This window comes from Halichoerus grypus, chromosome 9, assembly GCF_964656455.1.
Source record: "Halichoerus grypus chromosome 9, mHalGry1.hap1.1, whole genome shotgun sequence".
Classification (NCBI taxonomy): domain Eukaryota; kingdom Metazoa; phylum Chordata; class Mammalia; order Carnivora; family Phocidae; genus Halichoerus; species Halichoerus grypus.
In genome coordinates this window covers 82,392,872-82,419,442 of record NC_135720.1, presented here as the reverse complement: position 1 = coordinate 82,419,442, position 26,571 = coordinate 82,392,872, and the positions used below count along the sequence as shown (strand labels likewise).

General features: G+C 36.6%; 1 protein-coding gene and 1 pseudogene across 4 annotated transcripts in view; one reads left to right on the top strand and one right to left on the bottom strand.

The window, feature by feature from the left end:
* KCNQ5 (potassium voltage-gated channel subfamily Q member 5) overlaps nt 1-26,571 on the top strand; it is a 501,939-nt gene that overhangs the window by 188,388 nt on the left and 286,980 nt on the right. The window lies entirely within an intron of this gene.
* Nucleotides 23,727-24,272, bottom strand: LOC118541548 (large ribosomal subunit protein eL24 pseudogene; annotated as a pseudogene).

Here is a 26,571-nt window from a genome sequence, read left to right as displayed (position 1 = left end):
GATAATCCCAAGGGTGGGCTTCGGGACTTTAGATTTGTGGATTGATTGACAAGGAGAGCCATTAAGAATGTCTCTGAGGATGTGACGTGATCAGAGAGCTCCTTCAGTAGGGTTAAACTGGTGTGCAGAGAAGATTGGAGTGGGGCTATTGTGAGGTGATGTGGGCCTGATTTCAGGGAGACTTTCAGGGCAGGCAAAGCCTATGTGATTGTGAGGGAGGAATGTGGGGTAACAGAGGAGAAGCCTATGGTAACCCAGGAGTGGATCCTAGTGAGGCCTTTAATGGAATTAGAGAATCAAGAAGAGGGCATTCTCAATTTCCTACAGGGATAATGGGTCATCCATAGAGAAATATCCAGCAGACAGCAGGAAAGATAGGGTCAGGATTTGAGAGAGAGTGCGCTGAAGGTGCATATTTGGGAGTCACTCCATAGAGATTAGAACTGATGAGATTGGCAACGGATGGGATATTTAAAAGAATGAGAGCAAAGGGAATTTTGATGATCAGCCCTAGCTTTTCCTGTTCTCCCTATTTTAGGTGACTCTACACTAGCAGTTCTCAACTGGGGATGGATTTTGTTAAAAGTGCAGGAAGGGGAGGTTGTGATGCCCTGGCATCCCAGGGGTAGAGGTGAGGGAAGCCGGTAAACATCACACAATGCTCAGGACAGCCCCACAGCAAAGAGTTACTTGGTCCAAAATGTCAGTAGCACAGAGGTTAAGAAACCCTGCTCTGTATTTGCCAAAAGAAAATCCCTTCAACGTCTTGTTCAGTCAGATGAACATTGTCTCCCAAATGCTTTCATCTCCTACAAGAATTTAAAAAACAGAAATCCTTTCTGAAGCAAATAAGCTTGTCTACAAGGCTCTCCAACTCTTCCCCATGTTTCCCCATAAAAGAAAAATTGAATACTCAACCTAAGAATACCAGCCTTGGACCAAATTCTTTACACAAAAGCAAGCCCACACTCATCTTTTTCACGTAATTCCAACTTAACACATATATGGTAAAACCGCTGGGAGGGACACCAGGAACAAGTTCACACTTGGTCATACTCGTCCAGTGTGTTCACAGATGCACATGGTAAGTAAAGAATGTGTTTGTGTCCTTGAGCAGCCTCAGCCTGCCCTTGAGCCTTCGTGCCTGCCGGCCAAGGGCAGCAGTGATGCACGAGGGCTGTGCTGTGCTTGCACTGCATCGCCCGGGTTCCTAGTGTTTCTGCACTCGGAAATAAGATCTCCTCAGTAGATGCCTGCTTAATTCATTGTGATTCAACTAGAACAAAAAGTATATGTGAAAGAGTCAAAATATTCATGAACTCCTTGACAAGTAGCCTGTATAATGGGATGTCATTTTTGGTAAATGTGTGTGTATCTTTGGAGATCCCCATATGGAAAATATTAATAAAGTATTAATAGTCATTTAACTTCTAGGCAGAAATTCTGTTTGGTTTTCCCTTGGTTGGTTTCTACATGGTCTGCATTGGAATTAAATTTTAAGTCAGAAATTGGAAAACAAAATTTCTGAAGATAACAAATTACATGGGTTATTTTTTTTTTAGGATTGCTTTTAGAAAAACCTAAATGTCTATCCATCCATAGAAAAATATAAAATAAATTGTGGAATATTTATATGATGGAATAACTATATAGCAATTAAAAAGAATGCTCTACATCCATATTTGTCAACATCCATAGATCTCAAAAACATGGGGTTGAATGAATGAAAGAAGCAAATTACAAAGTAGTATGTAAAATTATATTACTTGTGTAAATTTAATAAGAAACGTTAAATAATGCTATACAGGTATCCCTTGCTTTTTGGGAGTTCACATTAGGCCACTTCACGTTTATGAATCTACATTAGTACCTGTTTTTGCTAACCAAAAGAAATCTAAAGAGAATTTTCACTTTTACAAAAAAAGATGAAAAGGGAGCATAGCTTTCAGTGTTTGTTTTGCGCCAAGCCTTTACAGAGGCAGCACCCCCAGAGCACGGAGTGGCGCTGCCAAGCTCCTTCCCTGGGAAGGAAGCTACGCTCAGCAGCTCAGCATCGAGCAGCCTATAGCTTTGAACTGTGTCTCTGAGCATCTGTGCTTTATCTCAAATTATTTTGTGCATCCATTAGCAAGATGTGTCCTAAGGTAACAGAAAAGCCTAAGAGAGTGTATTTTGGGGTCCTGGGAATGCTCAAAAATTTTCCATATGGTTTTTCCGTATAATTGCTTCTTCACTTTATACCATTTTGGCTTATGAAATTTCATAGGAAAGCTCTATTTTGGGGAAACCTGTAAATGGATTATGGATTATTGGGTGTAGTAAAGGTATAAAAATACAGACTGGAAAGATACATACTTAATTGCTATAGTCATTATATCTGGTGAGGGAAGAAGGGGAATAGGCTAGGAAGAAAAGAGGTACCTCGACTTGACGAAAAGTTTTGTAGTTCTTATATAAAACCAAGTGAACATAGACGAAGCAAAATGACAAAATATGAACATTTGTAAATTTAGGGGTTGGATATATGGATGTTTGTTGTATTATTCTCTATACTTTGTTGTATTCTTTTAAGCTTTAAAAAAGAAGGAAAAAAGTATTTCGTTAAATGGAGCTTGAGTGTAGAAAAATAGTATTGAACTGACTGCAAAGTAACTACCCCTAAATTAGGATAATTTACCAAGAACTATACTGCTCAAAAGAAGTAACACCTATTTCTATTCTTGTAAGAGGTTTAGTATTGAATATTATGGCTATTCATCTGACTCTGAAGTATGTACCTAAATAAGAAAGATTTTGTTTTTTGAGTAAAGACTCTGAGGAGAATACCCTAGAAGAGGCTTGAAGAATATAGGAATTGATTTTTATAATTTAAGAAACCTGATTCCAGATCGTGTAATACCTGTCAAGGGTCTCACACAAAATCATCCCACAGAACATAAGCTGCCTCTTGATAAAAAGGCCAAGACAATTAAATTCAATGCTATTCACTTAAGGAAACTTTAGAATTGGCCTTCTGCTGCAAGATCCTGCTGGCCTTGCTTCTTTTATGTGGAAATAGGATTGTTATACAGCGTGGAAAGCTGAAGCAAGGCCTGTAATCTTTTCTTAAAATGCATGTGTAACTTCCATTAGCACATATCCTAAATAATATTCTAGCCCCACTATTTTTGTTGTATGGCTCTCAAATGGAATAAGGAAAAATAGCCAGGAATGTTGATTTTTCTTTTGATGCCAAGTCCCATTTGCTTTATATCATTTCCCGGCTGCCCCTCCCCCCCAAAAAACTGCTGAACTGACCCACTTTTGTTTTTTTGTTTTAACTCTGACCATAAATTATGTAAATTTTTTTATAAAGTCACCACAATATTTTAGTCCACCTCCATTTCAAATGTGCAATACACCCCAAACTCAGGAACATGTTGAGTAGTATTTTTTTTTTCCTTTCTTTGCAAGGAGGCTACAACATAAATTATCTACAAACATTGTAGGCATAGGCCTAGGTCAGGGATGTTAGATGCATATCATGGTTTCTTTCATCCCCATTAGTATCCAAAGTGATTATTGCTTACATATTAAAGTGCTCTTTCCTGCCAAGCCTAGAAGCAGCCTCAGAATCCTTCTCAGCATTCAACTTCAGTCTGATGCTCAGTTAATCACAATTAATACCTGAAGTGAGACCTTTTACTGTAGATGTAATCCACAATGTATGGAATTGTTTTCTGCTACAATCCAGCTAATAAAACATTGCTTCAATCCTATTGGTTGAGAACATTTTTCCCGTTTTAGTTCCTGGTAGTAGATTACCATCTGCTCTGTAGGTAGCAAAATTGACTTTCTCTTTGCAGATCCCAAAACAAATATATTTTTTCATCAATAAAATTTCACTCATTTTTTTCCCAGCAGGAACCTAGAGTAATTTTATCAACAATGTATTGTGGTGGTAACAATTTATAATAATACATTGAGTAAATTATTATTATGTTTCAGACACTGTGCTAAGTGTCATACAAATATTTCTTCATTTTATCTTTGCAACAACTCTGTGAGTTAGGGACTGTAATTATACAAATGGGAACACTGAGGTATCGAGAAAGTAGATCATTTGACTAGTAATAACTGAAAGTGGCTGCATTCAGTTTCAAATCCATGTGCCATGCCGTTTAACCATTAGACTACACTTCGTGTGCTGGAGCCTGCTCACGCAGGCTCACAACAGCCAACTGTTGAATTTTTAGGAATTTTACAAGCTGGTTGTTAAACGTGGCCATTATTAAAATTTAAATTATAAAAACTTTAAAGTACATTAAAAACAAAGGTAATAAATATTTGAAGTCCATCACTTCCTAATTATTTACTACATCTTACTATTTTAACGCTTGAGGTTATTTGCATCCATTGTGCCTTTAGGGTGGGAGGAATATAAAATAGTGTATGACTGCACGTGTCTTCCCAAGTCTACATTCAGTGGCTTCACACGGGTAACTTGAAATCAGCCACAGATGGAGAATTTATGCCATCGGCATAAATTGGCAAATGGTACAAATCAGGGTTTTGTTTTGTTTGTTTGAGAGACAGTTGTTAAATATACACCAGCACACCACTGACTATATTGGTGGTGGTGTTCTTGTTTTTGTTTATTTGTTATTTTCATAGTTGCTTTTGCCTGCATCGGATTCCTCACTACTAACATAGTTCGGGGTGAGTTGAGATTTTGGTGAATGTGTCTCATCAGAGAGTGAGAAGAATGATGAGCCTCATTAGATTGTCTAGTCAAGCTGTAGGTTATTAACAACACAGGCCTGAATTTTAAGAATAGGAATATTTATAAGATGACAAATAAGAAAGTAGAAAATTGTGCTTCTAGGCATAAACTAATGACTATGTGACCCTCAGATAAGTATCTGAAATTTAGATTGTATTTGTTAGAGGAAAGCTAGAGGAGATCTGCAAATATTGTAGTTTATACATACCCATTTTTATATGAGCATGATGATTTATTTTATAATCTCCAGCTCCCTGCAGTATCTAGAGCCACTGTCCATACCAGACAATCTGTTGTTTCAATTTCTAAACAAAAGTTGTGAGTTTTTGAAAACAGGGCCATGTCTTTCTAATCTTTATATTTCCATTCTTCATTCTACCCTTTGTCTTTGGACAACGTGTTACAGTTTGTAGGTGCTGATAAATAATTGTAGAATTCATCTGGTCATAGGACTCATGGCCAGTATTCTCTTGATAAATGTGGTTATATATTGTATTTCCTGGAAGTCTGTTAGAATTTGGAACTGAGTGGAAAATTTGCATATTTCTGTTCTCACGTCGCCAAATAGTGTTTTAGTTCACCTTTATATGAACCTTCAGTGAGCCATTTAGCACCTCTTTGGAGAGCAGTATGAGGTAAAAATTTCAAGTTAATAAAGTTATGTCATTACTCATTCATTTGTTCATTCATTCAGTGATTTTTTTTTTACCAAGTACAATAATAATATAAGCACACTAAGTACTTCTTTAGTACTTCCTGTGTGCAAGGTTCTAATATATATATGCACTTTACTTGTTCTATCTTATACAAAACATGCAATAACTTTATGAGGTAGCTGTTATTATTCCCATTTGAAAGATGAGGAAATTATTGTTTGGAGAGTTCAAGTTACTTGTCCAGATCTTATCCTAGGTAAGTGTCTCCTAATTCTGAGCTTCTAAATTTAACACCTGTGCTAAATGCTATGCAGAATGTCAGAGGAACGTAACATAGTTATGAATATTGAAGAACTCTCAACCTAATTGGAAAAAAGACACATGGGAATGGTTGCATAAAAAAGATCAATTTATATCCATTGAGCCACATACACACACATGCAAACACCAAATATAAAAGGCGGAAATAAAGAGCTTGCCTCTCAGTTTGTAATACTGTATTTTCATTACTCTAGAGTCCTACAGTCTCCTTTTGCCAGTCTAAAACCTTCATATTATCAATCCTGACAAAGTAAATTTGAGAAGTCATCATACACGTATGTTGCTACCCATAATATTTGGAGAATACACTACAGGTTGAATTAATGTGGCTAAATAGAAACCTGGTAATATATCTCATGGACACCGACTTTTTTGAAGACTCCTGCACAGTTTCTTCAAACAACAACTCTCTGAATAAGGTGTCACCATCCAGTACCTCAGTAACTCTCTTTCTCTACACAACACTAATTGATTAATTCCTTTGCTTTTTTATGCTTCTTATGTGGTATCCTAGAAAATTCTTATCAAAGTAGTTTACAAAATAGACCTCTATATCCCTTGAAGAAATAAACAAATATTACTTTGTAAGAGGAAATCAGTAAATGAAATTCAGTAATCATTCACAAATATTCTCTATCATCTTTGCTCTGATTAATATATACAAACCATAACTTAACTTATAATAACATTGCTCACAAATTATATCACTTTCATTTTTCATGAATTATGGTTTTTACATATTTTGTATCATACCTAAAAGAAACACCAGCATTTTAAAAAGAATAATCACAAAAAAGAAAGAAAGAAAGAATCATTACAGACCAAAAACTTGTAAGGACTTAACTTTGTACCACTTTGTATATATATGGTTGGTATTCCCTTTATAAATAATTCTTATGTATTGTATTTCCTGGAGGTCTGTTAGAATATGGAATTTAGTGGAAATTTGCATATTTTACTTCCCACATAGCATTGCTAAATTATGTCTTAGCTCAATTTTTATATGGGACTGATTCCAAGTATTTAAAAGTAATTTTTCATGGGTTAATTTTAACTATTGTATGGCCTTTCAAGTGCAATAGGCTTTAGGTATTTTCCAGGATAATGGATTTGACTGATGGTCCATATAGTGCCTTTGTACAAATCGGGAAAAGACACCCTTTTTCCAGATACTTTTTCCATTGGCTTAGAAATTGTTGTAATATACTGGTTTATTTTTAAATTTTCTTTATCGAGATCCTATATCATTTTCTTCTTTAGAAGCACATTTTGTTTTGTCAACTTGAACTTATTATATAACAGCTGCTTTAAAATCCTTGTCTTATAATTGCAACATTTGGGTCATCTTGGGGTTGCCATCTGTTGGTTGTTTTTCCCTTGAAAATGGGTCGTGTTTTCCTTACTTTCTGTCAAATAATTTGGAGTTATATCCTGGACATTGTGAATGTTATGTTGTAGAGACTCTGGATTCTATTATGTTACTTTAAAGGGCACCGATGTGTTTGTTTTAGCAGGCGGTTGTCCTGGTTAGACTCCACTGTGAACCATCTCACCTACGGTAGTGGGCAGCTTAGATCACCGTTCAGATGGCTTTGAATGTGTCCTGCACATGAGCGTGCTTCAAAGGTTAGTAAGGGACTTGGGTAGAATTTATACACAAACCTTGGAGCTCCCCTTCCTAGACCCTCTCCTTCCTGAAATGTCCCCCTCACTTCCTGGTGGCTCCTTCCTTTGGTTTCCCCAGCTAAACTCAGGGTAAAACTGCAAAAATCTGAAACTCAGCTTCTGCTAGGTGCTTCCTGCACATTTTTACTCCCCGTCAAGGTTTTCCTACTTTTGCTCACTCTCCAGAGTCTTCTTGTATTTTGACCGAAATTTGTAGTAATTTACAAGAGGTTCGGTTAGGAGCTTGTTTTCCACCCCAGAAATGGAAACTCCTCTATTGATTTTATAGAACAAAACATTTTAGTATCATTTGCCAAAACCACATTGCAATACATATAAATTTATGAAGTCTGTGATCTAAATGGCTCCCTTGAGGGTTAGGCAGTTTACAGCCCTCTGTGTGCATGCAGCAGCCCTGATAGTTGTATGCACATTATGCATATTATGTTGCAAGCCCATAGTTATTTTGATAAGTCATCAGGAAAACTATGGGTGACTCTTTTACATAAAATCTAAGGCCATGTTTTACTTTTGTCCCTTGTCCTCACCTTCACTGAAACATTCACCTAAAGCACCCAGACTGCTGAGATTCAATCCCGCTCTCAAATAACTAGAGAGAATTTTTCCATTAGTTTCCGAGTAATGTATTGTAATACTTGATAGAGGATTGCCAAGAAAACCCCACTTCAATCTAGCCTGCTGCCTCTGTCACTGCCACAACTTGCAAGTTAGATTCCACACCTCTTCACATTCCCCATTTCGGGTCACACTGGGTATTGTTCACTGGTTGTTGTTTTTTTAAAGCTATCACAATTCCCATTAGTTTTGTAAAAACGCTGTTTTGATTGTAAACTTCTGATGATGAAGACCAGCCCAGTACTTATTACTTAAATTGAGTAAAAACTTCTTTCGAGCTTGAAAAGAACTTCTTAAACTGAATTTATCAATTCTTTCAACTTTCTTTTCTACAAGATTATGAACGTGCCCCTATCCGTATTCTGTCATGGATATGCCAAGTCATTCCTTATCCAAACCTTTGTTACAAAATGCTTAGGATATTGAAAGAAATACTTCTAGGGGCGCCCGGGTGGCTCAGTCGTTAAGCATCTGACTCCGGCTCAGGTCATGATCCCGGGGTCCTGGGATCGAACCCCACATTGGGCTCCCTGCTCGGTGGGAAGCCTGCTTCTCCCTCTCCCACTCCCCCTGCTTGTGTTCCCTCTCTCGCTGTCTCTCAGTCAGATTAAAAAAAAAAAAATCTTTAAAAAAAAAAAAGAAATACTTCTAGATTTCTACATTCTTTCTTATCTTTATTACCCCCCCAGAACTGTCACTGTTAAAGACTTTAGTGCCATATTTCTGACATGCTGTTTTTATTCACCATAAACCCTTAGCTCTTTCTCTGCCAGTATCACACCTGATTATTCCTTAGGAACCATATGCTCCTTCTTTCATTTAGATACATAATGCTCATTAAACATTGAATCCCAGTATTTATTTCTTAAAAGATATAGAACTCATATGTCTACTTGTATCAATAACAGGTTAACTCTATAAATTACTGTAATTATTATGAAATACTTGAGGAATATTGATATTCAAGTTGAATATGGTATCAAACAAATGTACCAAAAAATGATGAAGTCAAGTAACTTTTAGAAGGTTGGTTTTGGATCTCAGGGACTCCATATTTTCTATATTCATATTGACTTTTGATTTATGCACATAAAATACAAAAATAACTTCAGTCAAAACTAGCCGAAGAACAGAATAAATAAGAACTTATCATAAGATCCCATTAACTAGAGATTCCCACACATCATAAAGCATTAGAGATCAGGCCAAAAAGTTTTCTGGTGGGGGAGGGTCAACTCTAAGAAATAACTTTTGGAAGATAATGGGATGTGGAAATAAGCATGCCAATATGTTGACATCATTTGTTGAAATGATTTCCAGAAAGAGATGAAACACCTTTCTCTCTTACTAAGTCCATTGTCAAGCCTCCGATGTCCGTTCCACTTTGGCTCTGTCTTTAAGCAGTAAATGGAAAGTATTTATTCTGCCTGTAGGGCTAGATAGCAGTCGCAATGATAACAAGCATTAATGACTTTGATTCACTGAGTGAGTACCATGTGCAAAAACCATTTGTGTGGACAGTCCGTAAAGCAGTTACTATAATCCCCCTATTTCAGAGGAGGAACCTGACACTCAGAGACATTATGTAGTTTATCCAGGGTCGCACTGATGGAAACAGCGGAAAGGGGATCATAACCCACATCTATCTAACTCTGAAGCCTGAACTTGTAACCACTACATGACACAGGGAAAGAGCTAATAAGAACACACCTTGTAAGCTCTCTCTGGAAAGGTTGCAATCATAGATATGAAAATGCTTTGAAAGCCAAAGGGTGCTGTAGAGGTGCAAGGCATTGTTTCTTCTTGTTTGCTCATTTTTCTTTGTTTTTACTCTTTTCTCTCATCACACTTGGTAAATAGATGAGTCATCCTGAAAATGTGTGCTTTTCTTCAATTTATTCATCTCTAAATCTATTCCATAATGAAACATACTCTTCAAAAACTGAAGACAGTGTAAAAATAATAGAATTCAGATAAAATAAACCCCTCTAACTCAAACTATACATGTTAGTCTATATTTTCTATCATTCTAATTTCTTGTAACAACTAGCTGTAGTACAGAAATACAGGAATCAACCTAATAAACCTTACTCAAGCCTTCACGTTAAAGTATTGTATAAAAGCAAAATTATAATGATAGAAGTAAAGGTCCTACATAAAAATCCTGCGAAGTACACAATTCAAAAAAAAATAAAACACATTGTAAAGCAATCGGTTCTATAGCAATAACATCCCTAACCTTTCCCTAAATTACATGAAGGTTGTGACATTTCATGGCCACTGGCACAGCTAAATATAAACAGATTATTCTGTGCCTGCTCCCTGTGCTTTTGCTGACTGACACAACAATTAAGGAAACAAGTTTCCTTTGTAAATTACAGCTCCACGCAGCTTTGAGTAAGCAGAGAGTGTACATTAGAAATATTTTTAGCTTGACATGAAACTTTCCAAAGGATCCTAATTAAACATTTAAGCCCAAGAAACTATAATTGCAACTGCCAAAATAACTGGGAAATCATACCTTCGGTGGGATCAATCTTAAACTAAAACTATTGTTTGGAAAACCTTATGGAAAGGTTTTATTATTCTTCAACATTGTCTTACTTCTAATACTGCCCACTTTATGAGAAATTCAGGTGCATTATTTATATGCAGTAAATGTGTGAGCACATAGGAGTGAAAAAATGAATGTAAACATCAGCCTTTTGTGACTAGAAAAGAAAGCTTCCTGAGTCTTGTCTTACTGAACTCTAAAGCAGAGCATCACATATCCATGGGGTCAACTGTGGATTCTGGCTATGGAAGTTCACCCATCAGAATCACCAGAAGAGGTCTTAGTAGAGCATCATCTCACTTATATTTTGATCCAAAAATGATTTAATCTTTGTAAATGTGCAGCATTTACAAAAGAATAGGTATGGAGTTTTATGCAAAATATTTCTATGTAGCTCATATTTCAAATATGAAGGTAATATGCTTTTTATAGTTTAAATGCTAAGAGGTTAAGATTAAAATATCAGCTGCTTTTAATGAGGATTTTTCAGGGCCATTAGCATATATAAATTTAAAATAACTGTCATCTATCTACTATTGTCATAACAAGTCATGTTTTGGTCACGTGCAATTACCTAGATAAGTCTTCTGTGTATATTTTTAGAAGATTTTAATCCTTGCAATTTTAAATAAATAATCATATGAAAGTGATGTTATTTAATTATTATTTTTATTTGAATTTATTTAAGTTATTAATTATTATGATGATTCATTTTAATCCCAAACCAAGAATTTTGGCAGCACAGTGAGTGGCACAAAATGGGCTATAGGTAAAACTTTGGTAACAGCTGACATTTGTGAAGAACTTACTACGAGCATCAAACAGTTCGTGCATTTACTCACCGAATCTCCCAACCACACTAATGTGATACCCAGTTACTCGGATGAGGAGACTGAGAAAAAAGTTAGGTAACCACGTTCAAGGTGACACAGTACAGGGTCATAGTTGGATTTGAACCCAGCGGTATGGCTCAGGGTCCTTCTTTTAATATGACATTATGTTGATGGGCAAATCCTTGTTAAATTGAGCAAATGAATAGATGAATGATACTCCAGCTTAGAGAAAGACATCAAACTATAATAGAATATGATGGTAAAATAATGAAGCTTGTTTTCAAACAAATACATCGTACTGGTTTCATGTGTAGATAGTTTCAGAGTATGCCCCTTGGGACATTGTCACCTTATTACGCTAATGGCCCCACCATTTCTCAAAACACTCCTGAAGCTATCCTTGGGAATTGACTTTAAAGCCAATTTATAATAAACAAATGTACACAACTTAAACTAATGGCTTTGTAGTCTCCCCATTTTTTTAACCAAAGAGGATTATCCTGCATGATTATGCACATTCCTCACCAGAGTTGGCTCTGAATGACGCTTGGCTGTTAAGAGACTCAAATCCACCCTCAAAGGGTGAAAATGTGCCAAGTGTCAAACTATTCAAAGAGATCTGTCACAATTTATTTTAATCAGTTCCAAATTGTTTTGAGTAATAAAGCCATTGTTATAAAGGTATAGTCCACTAAGTTGGAAGCTCTGGTGGAAAACCTATTCATCTGGATTAAATGAATTATTCAAAAGACCCAAAACTAGGCCAGTTCTTTAAAAATCCAAGTGTGAAAACCTCAGCCTTGCTCTATGTTCCCTACTAGAAAATAAGGGATGGAGTAGAGAATAGGGAGGATTATCTACTGATTTTCCCCCAGAATGTTATAAGATTGATGTCCCTGGGAAAAATTCCTTGCCATCCACCTGAGTCTTTTAATTGTGATGGTGATGATAGATGGTGACGGTAGTTAACCATGATTTCCTACAAGTAGAAGAGGAAAGGAGGATTTTTAGTAGCAGTTGGGAATTGGTCTTAGGCAAAGTTTAGAAGTAGAGACTTTGTTTTTTGAACCCCTATTCACATCCTTCCCCTAGCCTCTCTTTCCTTTCCCAATGAGACTACACCCTCCAATCCTCTCTTCCTCCCCACCCCCCAGCATCTCAATTCTTGTCCTAATGCTGGATGTCAGCAAGGTACTAGCTACTGGCAGTTTGCTATGTGCCCAACCACTAATATTTGCATTATGCAAAGAAACTTTTAAAGAAGGAAAAAGCAGTCTAACACTATCACAGAGGAATGCCTCTATCTTCTGCACCCATTTCTCTCTTTTTTTTTTTTTTTGAAGATTTTATTTATTCGAGAGGGAGACAGAGAAAGCACAAGCAGGGGGAGAGGCAGAGGGAGAGGGAGAAGCGGACTCCTGGCTGAGCTGGGAGTCCGACATGGGGCTCAATCCCAGGACCTGGAGATCATGACCTGAGCAGAAGGCAGATGCTTAACCATCTGAGCCACCCAGGTGCCCCCGCACCCATTTCTCTTTACCAGAGAGTAAATCGATGGAGACTTGCAAACCGCTCAGAAAGAATGTCAGCCCCTTCAAATAGCTTAACTTGCTTGTATAATCAGAATAATATAACACAAGCGGTGAATATCTGAAGAGAAGCTTGAATTTCTGGCATTGTATTTCTATCTGGAAAAGCTAGGACAGAAAACCCCCAATGAAAACCATCCAGTTTCAGAAGAGATATCTGAAACTAATCCAGCCCATGTACTAGAGAAGGCAAGGATACTAGAGCTGTGATATTTGCTGGGCACTTAAAGGGCCAGTAGTGGCCTCTTCATGTTATATCTTTATGAAAATTCTCCAGATAGCCTTTTAGTATTGATAAGGTTTACTATTCACAAGATTATAATATTAATATCACAAGGTATTAATAGTGGTCAATGCTGATTCACTAATAACAACAGTACTTAGTTAACAAGATTAAAATTAAAATTTTCTTATAGGATTTGGAATGAAGAAAGGGGTATTCTGGGGGTGCCTGGGTGGCTCAATTGGCTCAGCATCTGCCTTCGGCTCAGGTCATGATCCCAGGGTCCTGGAATTGAGTCCCTCCCTCATCGGGCTCCCTGCTCAGCAGGGAGCCTACTCCTCCCTCTCCCTCTGCCGCCCCCCCCCCCCCGGCTTGTGCTCTCTCTCATTCTTTCTTATAAAAACATCATATATAAAACATCATCTTGTAAAAACTTACAAAAACATCATTCCAGCTTTCAGATAGCTGATAGATGAGGTTAAACATATTTATCTAAATCTGCTTCACTGTAAGACAGCCAACTGCGTATCGGTTGAAAGAAAAAAGAAGAGTAGGACAATTTAACTAGTCAGATATCCAACAGAATTTGTCATTTGAATTATTAAATCTAAGTGTTCCCGAGCAATCATTAAATATTCAAGTAAATGGAGGAGGACCAAAGCAATGTACCAGGATCAGTGCTGTCAAAATGCATAAGAAGATGAAGCAGATACTTCTGAATTCCTCCAGAGGCACTGGTTTTAAGCAGGTCTGTGAGAATTACAGGTGAGTCATAAGCTAGTACTATGAGGCTCCATATTGACTGTGAGAAATCAATGATGAGGCAGGAGCTAACCTGAATGCCCACCAAACAGATTCTGAGAAAAGGAGGCAAGGAGAGAGGACTGAAAGATTCCAGCAATTTAAAACAAAAACAGTGTGGCTATGCTTCTTTTTCCTTGGCCCTTCATGATTACAGAGAGAGGGGTCTTCTTCAAGAGTGTTGCATCAATAATGGGAGAGTCCATGAACCATTGATTCTATCCTATCTTCACTCCTAGTCATGAATGCTCCCCATCCTCACTCCATTGTAGATTCATTTCCAGTAATCCAGAAATAGCCCTAGAATTTAGAATAAGCACTCAGAAATAAATCTTAAATACTCGAATGTTTAAAAACATTTTTCTGCATCAAATATATTCCTTATCTACTATATTGGTCTACTGACTATGTTTCTTAAAGATACACATTTTTGCTGGTTTTCCTTGTAAACATAATCAATTCATGATATTTTTAAAGACAAGAAATTTTGTAACATCAGGTTTTTGTTTTCTCAAGGAAGAAAATATCCATTTAGAAATAGTTCTGCTTTCTAGTGAGGTTTATTATCAGGTAAGAGATAGAAAGCTGGCTCAGTCTTGTATCAGCCATTAATAGAGAGGACAGAGTCACTGTCCAGTGCAGTGGCCTTTACTTTGGATCTAAAAGTTAACTTATCTGAGATGATCAGCACAATTGGCATGACCTACAATGATACTTATTTCAGAATTGCTCAAGGTCTCCTTTCCATTGTAAAGGACTTATCAACCAGAAAGCTAAAAGATAATAAGGTTGTTTAACTCAATGCAGTTGCTCTGTGGGACATCCAGAAGGACCTAAAAGATCTGTGACTTCTGAGTTCTAGGTTGTGGACATTTAAAAACTACAATGTGGTTAACCATGAGCCTTCAGTTTTCATCCATGTACACATATTGCAGTATCTTTCTAAATATGTGAATCTGGGCTCACAGAATCAAAGCTCAGTTTTGGTTTAATTCTTTCAATATGAGCCCTTGAACAAATAAAATTAGCTATGGTGGTATGAAAATAAGAAGGAAAGAAGAGAGGAAGGAAAGGAGAGAAAGGAAGGACAGAGAAGCAGAGCTATGGCTACTTAGGCTCTGATTCAGCTCCATTCGATGGTATTTTTTGAGAGCCTACTATATGCACAGCAGAAGCACTCTATCAATTTCATTGTGACTCCAGGAAAACACACCTCTTGTAAGACTCTTACTCCAACTCCCCTGTGAGAATAATAATCTTTCACACTATCTGGTTCCTGGAGATGCTGTGAAAATTGACAAGTGAATGTTTGTGAAGTATGTGAAATCCTCAGATGAACGTGTTATGTAAACATGGAAGAACGCTGCCTTGCCAGGCCACAGCCTGTGTCTAGAGATTCTTTAACAAACCAGGTTTTCCTGGTTGGATGCTACTTGCCTGGGGCTATGGTATTCTGAAATAACTGATGTGCCTTTATTAATATGTGTCCGTGATCCATGGCCCAGTAGAGGATAGGGATATAAAGATCAAATTATATGTTACATGGACTGAATGTCTCCTAATCTCTTTCATTTCTTTTGAGTAGATTGCTTCAAATCTTCATGGCTCATTGTACATAAAAAGAAAAAGGGGGCAGGGGGAAGAAAGGAAAAAAGAGGAAAAAAATCTTGCTTCTTAACTAACAAATATTCCTTGTTTCAGAAAGATTCTTCAAAGATATTCAAAACCCAAAACTAATCAATTGCTTAGAAATTGGTTCATATAGAGGCACCTGGGTGGCTCGGTCGTTAAGCGTCTGCCTTCGGCTCAGGTCATGATCCCAGGGTCCTGGGATCGAGCCCCGCATCGGGCTCCCTGCTCGGCGGGAAGCGTGCTTCTCCCTCTCCCACTCCCCCTGCTTGTGTTCCCTCTCTCGCTGCATCACTGTCAAATAAATAAAAAATCTTTAAAAAAAAAAAAAAGAAAAAAATTGATTCATATATAATCAAAGTGAATTTCTTGTTGTTGTTCTTTGAGATAGTAGTTGGATTCTTTTTTTATTGAGGTATAATTATCGTCTAGTGTAATATTAGTTTCAGGTGTACAAAATAATGATTCAGTAATTCTGTACATTACTCTGTACTCACCACAATAAGTGATCACCATCTGTCACCAAACATTGTTACCATCGTATTGACAATATTCTCAATGTGTGCTCTTCATCACTGTGACTTACTTATTTTGTAACTTGGAAGTTTGTACCTCTTAGTCCCCTTTATCTATTTCACCTGTCTCCCCACCCATCTCCCCTCTGACAACCACCAGTTTGTTCTCTGTATTTAAGAGTCTGGTTTTTTGTCTCTTTTCTTTGCTCATTTGTTTATTTCTTAAATTCCACATATGAGTGAAATCATATGGTATTTGTCTTTCTCTGACTGACTTATTTCACTTAGCAGTATACCGTCTAGGTTTATCCATGTTGTGGCAAAGATCTCATTCTTTTGTGTGTGTGTGTGTGTGGCTATTATATATATAATACATGCACACAAATCTTTATCCATTCATTTATTGATGGTCCCTTGGGTTGCCTCCATTATGTGGCTATTGTAAACAATGTTGCAGTAAACCTAGAGGTGCATATATCTTTTTGAATTGGTGTTTTGTTTTCTTTGGGTAAATACCCAGTAGTAGAATTATTGGATCATATGGTATTTCTATTTTTAATTTTTTGAGGAACCTACATACTGTGTTGCACAGTGGCTGCACCCCTTCCCATTCCCATCAAACAGTGCACAAGGGTTTCCTTTCTTCCACATCCTTGCCAACACATGTTATTTCTTATCTTTTTCATTTTAGCCATTCTGAGTTGTGTAAGGTGATATCTCATTGTGTTTTGATTTGCATTTCCCTGATGATGAGTGATGTTGAGTAGCTTTTCATGTGTCTGTTGGCCTTTCTGTATGTCTTCTTTGGAAAAATATCTATTCAGGTCTTCTTCCCATTTTTAATTGGATTATTCAGGGTTTTTTGGTGTTGAGTTTTATAAGTTCTTTGTGTATTTTAGATATTAACCCCTTATTGGGTATATCATTTGCAAATATTTTCTTCTATTCAGTAGGTTGCCTTTGTTGATTTGTTTATGGGTTCCTTTGCTATGCAAAAGCTTTTTATTTTGGTGTAGTTCCAATAGTTTAATTTTGCCTTCATTGCCCTTCCCTGAGGAGGCATACCTAGAAAAATATTTTTATGGCAATGTCAAAGAAATTGCTGTCTATGTTTCCTTCTAGGAGTTTTATGGTTTCAGCTCTCATATTTAGGTCTTTAATCCATTTTGAGTTTATTTTCATGGATGGTGTAAGAAAGTGGTCCAGTTTCATTCTTTTGCATGTAGCTGTCCAGGTTTCCCAGCACCATTTGTTGAAGAGACTGTCTTTTCCCTACTGTATATTCTTGCCTCCTCAAAGGGAGTATTTTTTAAGTCCTATTGAATTCCAAAGCAATTTAAGTTATCGCATTAAAATGATGTATTATCACATTAAAGATCATATTGTTATCACCTTTTCAAGTAGTTCAAACATTAGAAAGCTATTCATAAGGGGCGCCTGGGTGGCTCAGTTGGTTAAGCGACTGCCTTCGGCTCAGGTCATGATCCTGGAGTCCCGGGATCGAGTCCCACATCGGGCTCCCGGCTCGGCAGGAAGCCTGCTTCTCCCTTTCCCACTCCCCCTGCTTGTGTTCCCTCTCTCGCTGTCTCTCTCTCTGTCAAATAAATAAATAAAAATCTTTAAAAAAAAAAAAAAGAAAGCTATTCATATGCAGGTTTGTTAGTAGACTTGCTGAACATTTTGCAAATTTATTTTGTAAGTTGCCAAAAACCTCTACTACATAAAGTTGTCAACATACATCTGAAATTATTAGTTCAATGACACTTTTTGAAAAATACAATTTTGTGCCTCTTGTAATGTGTGTCAACAGTTAGTGGCATTAATTAGCACTCAGCAGTCAGGAACTGAGCTCATTTCCAGCTGTTAATCTGGGACCAACTCAACGAAGGCTCCTATGATCTAAACAAGTCTGGCTACTGGTCCTTCAGTTCATAATATGTCATGCTTTGGGGGGGAAAGCTTTATTTCCATTTGGTTTTTTATTACCTACACTATTATTGTCACTGCTTGCAGTTTACTGAAAACGTTGCTTTGTGAAGAAATTGGCATGTAAATGGCAAAATACAAAATCTTACATAAGGAGGATTACAGGTTGTTTAGATTTTTGATACATATTCAATGAATTTGAGGCCCACTACAGTTGTTTGCATAAAATCTAAATTATTCTGTAAACAGTGTAAGGGAAAATAAACTTTTAAAAATGATCCATACAAGTTAACAAAGTTAAGAATAGTTATGATTAGTTTTGTAAAATTATACTTTGTAGAGTTACTTTTCTTGGAAATAATTGAGATGCTTTTTCCAGAACATGCTTTGTATCATATGTAGATCAATATAGGTAGATTTTACCATATTAATCTATATACCTAGATAGATGGAAGACTATAAATATAGATATAGAGAGATGGGGATGTTTCACTACCTATATAAATATGCATGTATATAGTATTAATGTATAATAAACTATCATTTTCATTTCTCATTTTTCTTCCAGAAAAAATTAATTGTTAAACAACAAGTTCCTCTGTGGCGTTTCTAATAATATTTAAAATGAACTCCTTTAACAATATTAAAGAAAACATAAGCTATAATTTAAGCATAAGTAGAATATACTTCCCTGTATTTGTAGAAACGTAAGTCTACCCAGCACAGCAGTGTGCTGGAAGTGGCTCACACCAGCTTGTGAGAGCCGAATGTTAAATTTTCAGGGATTTTGTGAGCCAGTTGTTAAATACACATTATTAAATCTTTTTAAGACTATTTATTTGAGAGAGAAAGAAAGAGAAAGCCCTTGTGCAAGCAGGGGGAGGGACAGAGGGAAAGGATCTCAAGCAGACTCCCTGCTGAGCGTGGAGCATGATGCAGGGCTCAATCTCAGGACCCTGTGATCATAACCAGAGCCAAAATCAAGAGTCTGGTGCTTTACTGAGTGAACCACCCAAGCCCTCCACATTATTAAATTTTTGATTATATAAACTTATAAAGTACACTTAAAGCAAAATTAATAAATACTCAAAACTCATTAATCCTTAGTTTTTTAATCTATGCTCTTGAAGTTATTTACTATATCTGTATGAAGAAATATTGTGTAATAATGAGCTACTGGGCATCTCTTTCCAACCTCTCATTCAGTGACATCGCATCGGTAGCTTGATATTGGCCATATTGGGAGTATTTACACTCAGAAATCAGCAAATCCTACAGATGAGAAGGTTTTTTCGCTAGAGAGTTGGCTGTTAAAACATTTACTGGCATACTACTGACCTATACTAACTAAATTATTGCATAAATATCTAAATCTATCGATTCTTTATATCAATTTATCCTTCTTCAGGTAGACTTTAGTGAAAATGAGGAAAGGATAATATTGTATATTCCCATCTGTAAAAAGTGCTTTAAGATTTTATACACATATAAAAAAATTTTATTATTCTAAGCCCTTTCTAAACTTGAAAATCAGGTGTGATCTTAGACAACATTGGAAAATGCACTTCAAGTGGAGATTGGCAAATAATTTTTGCACTTGTCTAGGGCAGCCCTAGCTGATGTGCAGCCAGGTTTTCCACTTGCCCTTGCGTCCACTAGCAGGAATGAAGCTCAGGTAACATTCACTGAAAAGAGTGACCTTAGGCCAAGGGAAGGATTCTCAGTCTAAATGAATCTCACGAACGTAATACATCAGTGGTACCCTTTTCAACAAGGCCCAAGCCCTGACAATTCAGTTTCCATTCATTTTCATTGTATAATATATTATCATATTTCTTAGAAATGTTTAGAGAAATGGGTAATTGTGATACTAATATCTACACGGAAACCTTAAAGTAAAATTTTATGCCTTGCTGTACAGTTTCTGAACGGAGTCAGTTTGTCTTTTGGCGTACACCATTTCTGAGTGGTATTACAACAGATCAGATCACACCAGTTCCCACTCTGTAGTGAAGTGGCTACGCAGTGAGGTTACAATGACCTAATAAATGGAAATACAGTGAGAATACTTTTAAAAATCTGCATGCAGCCTTACATTCAGAATTTAAATTTGATTCTTAAATGAGTCCTCCTCCTAAGCCATATAATACAGATCTTCACTACTTAGTGGAAAAACATGCTTTTCCCAATGAGTAAAGTTAGAAGAAGAGGGGGGAAAAGGTATATGAATGTCAACAAATCATCTCTTTACAATCTGGCTGCATTTAAATTTCAAATTAACTAACTGATGTTGCATATAAACACTTATAATCGCACTTTACTGAGACAACACTAAATATGGGAGGATCAGAATATTATCCATGGTGGCAAAATTGTTAAGAGATTATGTAGCTTTAATTGACGGAAAATTTTTTTATTTTATATATAGATGTATGTATATTTATATAAAAACATCCAATATTATTCTAAACCCTTATCATAGTTTTTTTAAGTAATCCAAAAAAAGTTTATAATGTCTGTCATTAATTCTTAAAAGAACAAATAATCATGCGAATAAAAGTTAAAGGATTATTTTGTCATACTTCACTTCTCTGAGTGGTGGTTGTATTTTCTATTCAACTTTTTTATGATGTCAAAGCATGAATAAATCATATCTAAATGACTTGCTAAAAAGTTAGTAACAGAAAAAAATGTATGTGGGGCGCCTGGGTGGCTCAGTCGTTAAGAGTCTGCCTTCGGCTCAGGTCATGATCCCAGAGTCCTGGGATCGAGCCCCACATTGGGCTCCCTGCTCAGCGGGAAGCCTGCTTCTCCCTCTCCCACACCCCCTGCTTGTGTTCCCTCTCTCGCTGTGTCTTTGTCAAATAAATAAATAAAATCTTTAAAAAAAGAAAAAATGTATGTGTATCTATAGAGATCTATAGTAACTATAGATATTAATATACTTTCTCTGATCACCCCTGTAACATGGTTTTGTATGTGTGTATAGATCTCTATAGATACACACACACATACACATACAAAGCCATGTTCATGGGTGATCAGAGCAAGTGTATTAATTTTATCATGCCAGATGAGAAGTGTCATTTATGGATTCACAATTTTCCTATTGTAATTACATGGCCTTGTGGAAGAAAAGACATAATTATCATTTTCAGTGTCCCTGGCCTCACTGAGCAAACGGCTCTTGATATTGACATTTTGTACCATGGATAATGATACTCTTCCTTCATTCAGAGGAACAAGAAGTGCTATATAAGCGCCCACTCATCAATGGCCATTGTTTTATCATCAATTATCACACATTAGAAAAGAAACAGCACCAAGCCTCACCCAGTGCAAATTATTATGTTCTCACTAAACCTCACCAATATTGAACATTCAAATTAAGTTCGTGCTTTTGATAGGAAGATAAGAAACTATACGATGGTAGACCAAAATATTTTTTATCAGGTCTAGCATTTTAAATAAGATAAAACTATTTGAAATTTGAAAGTTTATTTTTAAGGAACATGAGCTTGCTGATAAAAATTAACTAGAAACTAGAAAAATGCTCATCAAGCCTTAGTTACATTAAATGCATTATTTTACTAAAAGGCTGGGTTTTTAAAAAGCAATTATTAAAACAAATAGCAATTCAAATAAAGAAAGGCAAACTTTGCTTCTGATTGTGTGAGTATGCACACATACACACACAAAAAGTAATTTCAGCAAAAGGTCTTAATTTTGTATACCACTGTCCATTATATTGGTAGACAGGCTAGAATACAAATATCTCATTCAGTTTAGGTAAGTATTTTCAGTTATACCAACAAGACACCAAGGAATGATACTCATATGACTTAATGTAGTTTGGAAAGACACTCTGGTAAAATTTTGGCTCTTATCCTGGGAGAAAAAAACACTGTTATGGAAACCAAAGTCTTGGAAGTAAGTGGTTTATGAGTCAGGAATATATTAGGCTATATAGAATTAATGAGTGCTATCAGCTGGGATATAAAATTCGACATGCAAATTTCACCGTCTGGCACAGATGAGATTTTAAATTAAATATAGCTAAGGGCCTATCTTCTGATAATCTAAACTAAAAATGTTGGTTTGAATTTGTCAGTATATCTGAGTTTACCTGGAGATTTAATTAACCAAGAAGTTGAATATGAGATCCTGTATAAAATCATTGTAATTCATATTCATACCTCTCTAAAAAATACACTAAATGGGGGGTTTTATTCCTTATGAACTGAGGAAAGTATGCACTCTTACTATTTACATTTTGAATGAACATTTAAAAACATGTTTATTAGACACAGCTACATACAAATGGTGTTTCTATTTTGGCTATGTTCTGTTAGAAATTATGTCATTTCTATCATTGACTGTTTTCCCTCAACTTCATCAAGCATTCTAAAAAGAGGTCTTCTGAGAAGTCAATACACATGAAACTTTGGTTTGGATCAGAGCCCACCTGACATGTATTGACTTGGGAATTATTTTTTATTACAATAATGCTTGTGGTTGATAATAACATCATTTGGGGAAAGCCTCTTCTCTTAAATGGTTCAAAGATTCCCTATGTAAATTATAGTCTCTTAGATAAGAGTTTTTATTTTTACATAGTTGGAAAATGTATGATTTAAGAAGAATTTAATAATAGAGGTAGGTCAATTGTAATTTTATCAAATCCTTGATAGCAATATATATAATGTATATGTATGTATAATATATACACACACAAAAATGAACAGTGAAAATAAAATGCTAACAAAAATGAAATGCAGCAAAGAAACAAAAAGTAATAATGTTGGAAGTGAAATTCAAATCAAACGTAAATGGAGTTATGGAAATAATAGCTGACTGGGAATGCTGGCCCTGCCCCCATTCAACAGACTCAGGATATGCTGCCAAAGGAACATCGTGAAGGCGAACCTATTGGTAGACATGAAGAAAGTGGTGGCGATGACAAGATTAAGATGTCCCAGAGGAAGGTGATGCCAGACACACACACATTAAGGGAATTCTCAGATATTTCATGTCATGAAAGTGCAAAGGACAAAATATCGGAAGCTAATCCAAACCTAGAAAGGATTATGACACTTTTCCAAGCCATAGAAAAGATGTTTTTCCCAAATCATAAGTGTTGCACTCTTCACTGGGTAACCAGGCTCTGCGGCCACGGTTGAAAGGCAGATAAGTGCAACCCAGCATAAAAGACCAGTATGTGATTTAAGGTCGCTGAGAACAAACAGTACACACACCAGGAAAAAGTGGTACAGCATTTCTTGCAGCAAGAGAAAAGAGAAAGTGCCCAGGATCCAGCCCCTTACAACACGTCAGTCCTCCGCAGACAGCAGATCCACTCCACAGCCAACTCGGGCAATGGAGCTGCACACTTAGTGCTCGAGTAGAAGGACCCTGACCCCTCCCCTGGGTCTGAAATATAGAAAGCTGGGGGTGTGCTTGAGGGTCACTGATGCACATGCTTTAAAAAGAACAAAAAAGTCTACATCAGGCTCAGAATAGAGAAAGATACTCCCTCTGCAGATGATAAGCCCAGTACAAGCGTGAGGACTCTTTATCTCCCCATAAAAAAAAAAAAATGGGGGCCCAAGGCCACCCTTTTCTTTTTTCTTTTTTTTTTATAGTCAGATATTTATTTAAAAATCCGATCCACCAACTTAGCGTTTTCCACCAACTCAGGGTCCAGAAACCTTCACAGGCTTCACAATCTTTTGCTTAGGTGCTGCCTTCGTGGGAGCCTTAGCAGCAGCCATTGCTGTGTTTTTAGATGCTTGCTTAGCCTTTTTTGCTTCCCTGGCAGCCTTGATGGCCTGTTCTCATTGTGCCTTCCTAACTTCAGGTTTCTGATTCCTCTTGGCCATTATATCAGCAAGAGATGCACCAGTGATGGCCCTCTGGAATTTAGCTGCATGGCGGGTTCTTTTCTTTTGAATTTCTTCCGACTGTCCCTTTTTGTGCTTTCTTCTGTAGAGGACAGTCCAGTTTACCTGCCGAGGATTTCTCTTGGAAAGGAATGCTGACTAGCATTTTGCGTTAAGAAACTGGAAAACCTTCCCGTCGGTCCCGGCGTAGCGCCTGCCACGTCTGGGGTAAATCTTGTACCCACTGAAACTGCACAATTCGACCTTCATAGCTGCGGCACCCAGGAAGGCCACCCTTTTCTTAAATGACTTTTTTAACTTTATTGAGTAGATCTTACACATTCTCACCACATACACGCCGAAAAAGCTGCCCATGTTAACTATGTGAGGTGATGGAAGTGTTCAATACCAAGGCCACTCATGAGACCGTGCATGGGGGAAGACGCTGCGCATGACTGCCTTTCCCAATGGTAAATTGCATGACAAGAAGAAAGAAAGTGCTATTCCAAACTATCAGTATTTTTTTACAAAGAAGGAAAACACTTTAATCCACAGTGCTTCTAAGGTTTTAAGTTACAGTATACTTACAAAAAAGTATTTTATCCCCTTCCATTTTCCTATACCTGTACAACAGAAAATGAGAGACTTTAATGTTTTGACAAAAATTTTAAGATCAATTTTAAGTTTTCCATTGCTTATTAAGATCACTTTGCATGGTCTCAGTTTGCAGTCATTTTTACAGTCCCGCACTACTATGCAAAGCAAAGACTGCCTGTGTACTTCTGATGTCGGCATATTCTACAGGAAGAACCGTTTTAAGTACCAAGCAAGTTTGCTAGATGAACCCTTTGCAGTTGTCTGCATATTGACCTTCATATTCTGCCTTTCGGATAAGCATAAAACTAAATGACTTTATGGGCCTAGCACACTCCTACTGTGTAACTCTGGCTCTACATGACTTTAGAGTATAAATGAGCATTTGCCCAGTGAAATAATTTGTGTTTATTAAATATTTACAAGTCAAGGGAGAGAAAACTAGTGAGCTTATTGACCCAGGACACTGACTTGTGACTTGAAAGAATAGGAATTCTCTCAGTATGCATTACATTATCCAAACTATTCATTAACAATCATTTACTAATAGCCCACTATGTATATAGGAGAGAATACAGAATTACATGGCATAGACCCCACTCTCAAAGAGTTTGCAATTTAATTAGAGAATAAAAACATATTCGTTAATTTTTCAGTAAACATTTGAATGGCTACCACGTGCCAGGAACCAGGCAATCTCTTGGAATTACATAAGAGGACAAAATGCACAAAGAACTCTGCCTCAGAGAATTTGCATGCTTATTTCACAGCAATAAGTAAGGGAAGTATAATTTAGTGAGAAATTATATTGGTCAAAGAGGGGAACAAGTAGTAAGGGGTAAGACATTGGAAAAGTGGAATTTTAGCTGAGTCATAACCAGTAGAGCTGTATATGGAGTATACATTAGAATAAAATTATTCAAAAACTTGCTCGTGGCATTTAGCTTTAAAATTCTCTTTTGCTTTGAAAAAATGTATAACTATAGAGAATTAGTTTTCAGATACTGACCTATGCTTTAAAATCATTTCTATGTCTCCACTTAAATATACACAGGGCACCATTGCAAGGGAAGCAGCCATCATGAAGTTCTTTCTGCTTCTTAAATTCATGACAGCCATTGAGTGAAGTGATTTCTGTTCATTAAGTTCTTCTCCTTCAAAGGCCATAATCTAAAGTTAATGGCCTTAAACCATCCTGTCTCAATATGAGCACTCAACTTCTTTCTCTAGACAAGTGCAAACTTTTGGTAAAACGGAGAGAATAGTATTCCTGGAGAGAACAGACATTGTTCATCCAAACTTAGTGATTATCTTGTATTTACAGAATTTCACATCTTCTTTTTCTCCTTCCAGGGGAAAGAAAACATTGCAGACCCACATAATATGTATGTATGTATATAGATATATATGTGGCATGCAGACTGAATCATTCATAATCATAAAGCCAGAAAATGGTCTTTTTCTTGCCAAAAAAAGAGCTAATCTCTAAGATTTCCAGGTTTTGAAGATACAAAATATATTTAGCTATTGAATATATTTATAAAGGAGTAGTCCTAAAATGTACATTTATACTTTTCTTCTTTATTACTCCAGTTCCCTTTTCATACCTGCCTTCAACAAAAATACCCCCAAAATCATAAATTCCTTGGTGTACAAGAAAATAAAAAAAGGTCCTTATGGATTCTTTTCCATCTCCAAGATAAAACTGTCATTCTTTGGCCCATTCTTGGCTTTTGGTCATTTCTATTACATATATTCATAGATAATTCATTGGAAGAGATAGGTAAAGGGCTTAGTGTCCTGCTTGGCACCTGGTAGGTACTTAGTAAGTGACTGCCGCATTAGTGCGTGATTTTTAGCTGACTCAGTCAGTCACTTGGTTTGGCCTCAAGTAACAGAATCTGGACATACTTGACTAAAACAAGAGGATTTTATTTGATCACATAACAAGAAGTCTGGTCACAGGGTATATCCAAAATTAGTTCAGT